This window comes from Octopus sinensis, linkage group LG18, assembly GCF_006345805.1.
Source record: "Octopus sinensis linkage group LG18, ASM634580v1, whole genome shotgun sequence".
In the NCBI taxonomy this organism is placed as follows: domain Eukaryota; kingdom Metazoa; phylum Mollusca; class Cephalopoda; order Octopoda; family Octopodidae; genus Octopus; species Octopus sinensis.
The window spans coordinates 23924385-23930384 of NC_043014.1; the positions used below are offsets into that span (position 1 = coordinate 23924385).

At 37.8% G+C, this 6000-nt stretch overlaps 1 long non-coding RNA gene across 1 annotated transcript; it reads right to left on the reverse strand.

Annotated features, from left to right (window-relative positions):
* Positions 1–3381: 3381 nt before the first annotated feature.
* On the reverse strand, positions 3382–3795 carry LOC118766923. Its single transcript, XR_005002830.1, has 2 exons — positions 3751–3795; positions 3382–3699 (listed from the first exon to the last, which is right to left on the reverse strand). It is a non-coding gene; the product is annotated as an uncharacterized LOC118766923 (long non-coding RNA).
* Between the last annotated feature and the right edge of the window lie 2205 nt (positions 3796–6000).

Sequence of the window (6000 nt, forward strand, 5' to 3'; positions counted from 1 at the left end):
CCTCCTTGTGTTGCCTCTTTCTAATGATCCGCCTTGCGATTTGAATTCTATTTTTATCAATGTCAGTCCCAAGTGGGCAGATTCAGAAATCTATGATATACACACATATATATATATACACTGTAAAGTTGTTGGCGTTAGGAAGGGCACCCAGCCACGAAAACCTTGCCAAACTAGATGGAAGCTGGTAGCCCTTGGCTTTTGGCCCTGTCGAACCGTACAACCTATGCCAGTATGGAGAGCGGACGTTAAATGATGATGAATATATATAATATTTATAATGTATAATATATATATATATATTAATGTATATATATAAATCTGCGTGCTTGTATCACTTTCTCTTGCTCGCTCTCTGATATATATATATATATATATATATATATATATATATATATATATATATAATATATATATATATATATACTAGCAGAATTGCCCGGCGATGCTCGGGGCTGAATTGCTTGAAAGTACTGTTAATGATTGCACTGAATTATGATGATTATTCAGGCAAATATTGATATAAGTTTACGGCGAATGAATGTATTTGTAAGTGTATAGAAAGCCGTGTAAACGGGTTCCTACCCTCTCGTAGAATGGTGTAAGAATTGAATGCGAGGTTGCCTTGAAAAGAGCTATGTTATTGTTCTCATAATTATAAGAATTTGATAGTCGTGGAAGGCGGTGTAAAACGTTCGCAGGTGAATAGGGTCTCTTCGTTTTCCACGAACGGCAGCGGATGTGCTGTTACAAAACTTCATGCTGTGTTAAAAAAGAATGAATGCCCTATGTAGGCAAGAGGAGAATGAAGCATGGGTAAGTAAATATGGGTAATTTATAAAATATAGAACAATAGCATCTACTCACCATATGTCAGACCGGCAAGACGGTAGTGGTGCTGAATAGATGAATCACAACACAGCGGTGGAGATGTTTTCATTGATGGGCGTTATGATTAAATTTGTTGTTGTATAAAATGTTCTGTTGCTTAGTTTCTAAAGTGTATGTTGCGATCGTGTTGTCGCTTATGTAAACTTTAACAGTGAGGGTGTAGATGTAGGGGGTAGATGTGTCATGTACGTTGGATATAAAAGATGAGGCTGGTGGTTTGATGATGAATGGATAGAAATAGAGGTGAGCGAAGGACAGGTGTTGGTTAAGTGTGAATTAATGTCATGAAACGCTTAAAAATGTAAATGCCATCATAAAAGAGAGTCGTATGTAAGTGAAATACTAACGTGTTCGAAAATGATGAAACGTAGTAATCCTATAAAACCTCCTTGTACACAATGTTTTTTGTTGTGGAACGAATGCAAAAGCATCACTGTTGCTGCCGACACGCGAGCAGGCAACATAAAGCTGACCATGAGAGAAACATGGCTCTCCCAAATGTATTCCCGCCACAGACAGTGTTTGACCCTGCGCTTTGTTAATTGACATTGCGAAACATGGCCTTACTGGGAACTGAGACCTCCGAAATATGAAAGGTAGGTCTGCTCCTGATGGGAAAAGATGCATCCAATGTTGCCTCGACCGCACCCTGTGATAATGGTGGCCTCAATCAGATTGGGAGATAAGGACTTAACGATCAAACGTGTGCCATTGCATTCTTTTGGGGGAACCAAATTTCTAATGAGCATTATAGGGGCACCGACTTTAAGTTTGAGAATGTGTGGTGGTAGTCCGTGGGGCTCAAAGGAATTGAGTACCTCTATTGGATAGTTGATGACGTCCTCTGGGTCAGGAGTTGTATCGATAGACTTATATACATAGACATTCCCAGGAATGAGTTTTAGCATTTCATCATTAATATGGTGAACAGTTTTATTCTTCGGGGCCAGAATAGCCCTTTGGCCAATCCAATCCATATTCTGATAATTAGCTTGTAGATCTAGGAACACTGCATCTCTGAGATCAGAAGGCGTTTTAACAATGGAACAGGCTTTTGTTGGTCTGAAGCTACAGCAGAAGACACATGCCAAGTCACCACACAGTGGGACTGAACCCAGGACCATGTGTTTGGAACGTAGTTTGTTACCACACAGCCACACCTACCCCTATGTATGTGTGTGTGTGTGTGTGTGCGTATGTGTGTATGGGTAGATATATTATGCATGTATATATGTGTATATATATATGTGTACATATTACATCTACATCTATATATATACATCTACACATAAAATACAAAATACAAAGTTATATCTTGATATCGCTAGTGATAACAATACTCAAAATATATAACAGACTGGAATTATAGGCCCGTCTCTTGCAATTTCGATCAATTGGATTTTGTCCTCCCTCTTGTATAGAAGTGTACGGCTGCAGCGAAATTCATTTTTGGACTTTCTTCTATCGAAGGCATTTTAACAAAAATGCTTCCGTAAAGACGGTGAAAATATTGTCAATTTCCCCAAAGAGGGACACAATTCAATTTTTAAACAATAACCAAAGCCCCTTCTCCGAAAGGAAGGGGGGGGTTACGGTTTACAATTATTTAACAAATGCAACACAACAACGTTTCCCTGACGAGGAACCAACAAACGTGATTACAATAGTCAAACAGTAATAATAATAACAAACCTTTTTAATTTATCCCCATTTATGTGAAACCACTTATTCAAGTTCAAGTCATTGATGCAATTTTATACGAATTGCTAATACACACACACACACACACACACACACACACACACAATAAGGGTGAAAAATTGAATATCAATTTGATTAATATGAATTGAAAACCAGTGGTGTAGCATATAAGACCATAGCGGATCTTCCTCTAGCAAAAGGATGACTAGTATTGAAATGAGAGAAGCAAATCGTAAAATATTGAGTTTTCTCGAATTTTTGCTTAATTGGGGGGCAAAGTGAAAAAACTTTACATGCCATGACCCAATCGAATCTACTTGGAAAAATCATAGGTAAATTCCAATTGAAGAAATTCTATATTGTAGAATTGTATTAAAAAGAAACATGGGAACAGGCAGAGAAAATCTGCCTTTCATCATAAGATATATATATGTGTGTGTATGTGTGTGTGTGTGTGTGTGTGTGTGTGTGTGTGTGTGATAATATACGGTAAAACCATATAATTGGAGGAGAGCTTACTCTACAGGTAGAGAAGTGGGTAAATATAAATAGACATCGTAACGATACCAACTACCAAATGGTTTCACGGCGAATTGGGGCCCCGAGTGACCTTAGTAAAGTCATTGGGGAGAATCCCGAGCCGATTATCGGCTGGGATTCTGCCCAATGGCAAATTTAGCCATTTCTCCGTAGATTGAAAAAAAGATGAACAACCTTAATCGATTTTCGAACCTTATTGGGTTCTCATCAGGGGCATAGTGGTTCAAACAGGAAAAATAGAACTCATGCTGAGTCAGACTCAAATAAGTATAGATTTATTGATCGGTGAAAGTTACATAGTGACTGAAGGTTTGAGAGTTTCGTGCAGAGGCACTTATCAAACTAATTAAATCAGTGTTTTCTATATAAAACGAAAAAGCAGGACAGTATCGGAAACAAATATGATGCAGATACTATTTTATATATACGCAGGAAGACTTTTGATTGATAATACGACAGAATTAAGGCAAGATAAAAAATGAAAGTCGTCAACATATAAGGCATTCTGCCTAAACTATGTCTTTAAGATACGATTTGTTAGTAGTAACGCTGAAAGGAAACTATTTCCTAAGGAACTCAAGAGAAGGATAAAAAGAGCAGATAGAGAGGAATAAAGACAAAAGGAAAGTAAAGGTTGAATGAAAAATGAAAACGGGAATCAAGGCTGAAGTGAATGCTGGGCTGAAGTTGAAAAAAAAGGCTCTTACCAGGCAGTGGTCAATCAGATAATGGTATGCGATACTGAATAGTCGTTTTGCACCAAAAAGGTGGACGGCGGGGGGACGACCCATTGACCTGGGAGCGCAGGTAGACAAAAAGAGGATGTGTAGAGAAAGAAGGCAATAAAGATAGATAGGAGGTGGTTAACAGTGATAGAGACAGGAAGAAATGAAATGTAGTAAAGAGAGAAAAAACGATAGAAATAGATAGGGAATGTTTTACAAAGAAGAGGATAAGAAAGGTTGGAAAACGGAGACAATGTCCACCAAATATTGAAAGCTGTGTGGGGTACCACTGAATAAGAATAGAAGCGGATGTGTGGCTTTACAAATTTATTTCGTAATTTCGGTTTGCAATTATTTATAGTTAAATGTTTCCTTTCAAAGTTTTTACTTTCAAACAATTTTTTCCTGCACATTTTGGACGTAACAACCTATATGAGAAAATCGTTTCGACTGAAAGAATTTTGAAAGGGTTTTATTTTTAGACTGGGGTCAAACGGTCGAATCCATTCAACCATGTTTTAAGTCTTTAGCAACACCAATTACAAAGAACTTTGGAGTGATACTGAAAGATGGAGAGAAGTATTTGATAGACAGAAAGAGAGAGTTACACATTTTAACTGGGTGGGAGCTGTCTTCAATAATTCAAGTAATGCTATATGTTCAAAATTAACCATACATGCTGGTTTTGTTGTTATTGTTGATGCTACAGTTAATGTCACTTTTTTTGTATTTTGACACTACTTTCCTTCAGAAGTTAGTGGTCACAAACTCCCTAGGGAATTTTATGCCAGCTTCATCAATTTTATTTATTATTAATTTTTTTTCTTTGTTTTGAGACTTAAGCATTTTATACCGATAAATTTTAGACACTTTTTTCTGAAACTGGTAAGGTTATGTAGGGGGTGCAAATTTTGATCTTGCACCCCCTGAGAATTCTAGGGGGTGCAGGTGCACCCGCTGCACCCCCTGTGTCCGGGCCCTTGCAAAAGGGTGCTTTTTTTCTATGAAAATCCCCATTTTTTACGATTTTTTTACTGTGTCGCTATTTTTCAGTGTATTTCAACCAGATAAATGTTCACTTAAAGAGAATAACAAGCTACATAATGCAAAATTTTTACTTTTCAAAATTCAAAAGGATTCAATGGCACCAGACGTGCTAGGATCGAGCTGAAAATTTACACACCTATAGAAGGCGTGGTGTAGCTACGGCCAGAGTAGGTTTCAAGTCTCTATCTCGATAACAAAGGCCCGAAATGCATTTTCTCCGAGTGAGTGGATGTCATACATTATTGCCTTGAGTTGTGTTCACTCAACATGTTGGGTTCTACACGTGACTGTGCGCGTGTTTGCGCTAATGCAACGGAAAAATGGGGCGAAAACACGTTCAATTTTTGAGTTTTTCGAAAAACAAAATATGAGCATATACATAGGAAAATTTCCTGAATCGATTGGAGCAAGTTTGAATTCTCTAGCTTGAAAAATGCAAATTCTAGCAGTTTTGAGTGTGCCTTTTTAAGAAGTTGTCAGTTCAAAATGGTGTCAAAAAATAGCTCAAAATGAGAGAATATTTTGCAGACCGAATCGCCTCAAAAATCGAACGGGAAGTGCTCTTAATCTCTATATATAAAACTGAAATGCGTTTTTACCGCTTGGATCGCTTTCAATGCCACTATTCGCTCCAAAATTTACAGGGACATGTAGAATGAGGTGACGATGCTCGTGAGCTACCTTAGAAATCCCTAGCTTGAAAGGTGTGGTTGCTAGGGGCCATCTTCCTCACTCACGCTATTTCCTTCTTTCCCTCTCTTACTCCCCTTCATTTATAACTTTGAGAATGCCACTCCTGTTATTTAACGTATTCCCCTCAACTCCCTTTCACTTTCCCTTTATAAGTTCGTCAGACGGCTTTCTTTGATGTATCTGTCTGCATTCATAGGGAGAATTATCATCGCTACAAATTATGTATATGTCTTCCTCACTCACTCACTCTTTTTCCTAATGATAATTATCATCGCCACCACCACCAACACACAATACTCACTCTATTTAATACAAACGGCCTTCTTTTATGTATCTGTCTGTGTGAAAGAGATAGATAACTGAAATTTTTTACTCGGTTTTTGTAGTGCGTGCGTGTATATGC